The sequence below is a fragment of the Nannospalax galili genome, unplaced genomic scaffold, assembly GCF_000622305.1.
Source record: "Nannospalax galili isolate Female #2095 unplaced genomic scaffold, S.galili_v1.0 scaffold960, whole genome shotgun sequence".
NCBI lineage: Eukaryota > Metazoa > Chordata > Mammalia > Rodentia > Spalacidae > Nannospalax > Nannospalax galili.
In genome coordinates, this window is record NW_008348313.1 from 3,051,753 (window position 1) to 3,052,787 (window position 1,035).

The window sequence follows — 1,035 nt, forward strand, 5'->3', positions numbered from 1 at the left end:
GAATATGGAACCTCAATTTGATAATGTTTAACTATGTACCAGTTGTTTCTTTCTACCTAGTGTTTACACTCCTTCAAAACCTAAAGCAAGGTTTGGGTACACCACTCTCTGAACTACATAAGGTAAAAAAAGGATTTTTAATTGTCTTGTGTTTTCTATAAGGTTTACTTGGAAACTTATGAAACACAGTATGTACATGAGTAATATTAATTTATTACATTATATATATAATTTAGATTCCATGTTCTTTTAATAACATGATGCTACACACTATGTTCTTCTGAGTCAAACTACCATCTTCATGACTTCAGCTTAAGTATCTAATTAAAGGCGGAGGGTTAAACAGGGTCATAGGACCCTCACATGAGTATCCAGCTGCCCTTCCCACCCAACTGTATGTAATTTGGCCTTAATCATACATGGTCTCCTGGGTTTGGGGAGGACTAAAGTGTATTATCTGGGGAAGGCTAGGAAGAGAAGGCTTGATCCATGCTGGGTTAAGGCTTTCCAGTGTAGATACTCTCAGGTCACTCATATACCTCAGCAACCCCTCAGTCATCTCTGTAACTAAGCTCAATAAATTCATTGGTTCCCCAGAAAAACTTTAATGTAATCAAACATGGAGGCATTTTGTTAAAAATAAAAAAGCCTAAGCAAGTGATGGAGGTCTATGTAGGTTTGTTATGATTTATCGAGCATGAAAAAAAAAGATCTTAAAATTTCTAAGCTCATAGCTTAGTCAACTAGTTTAAGGATGTCTCATCAAGGTTTACTTAAAAATGTTTGGGTTTTTGCCTGAGCTCTATCTACACAGCACATGATAATTAATGTACCAGACTGGTTTAACTAACCTTGTTGGATGTTTAATAGCCAGACTTTGAGGCCTATACTGATCTGGTCAGAGGGACTTAAAGGGACAATTTTTTGTTCCTTGCCCTCCAAGGTTAAACAAGTTCCAGGAGCTATGGAGGATCTCTCAAAAACATGTCTTGTAACTTTGGTGAGTCACCTGTCCTCTTGTTCAGAGAGGCCATG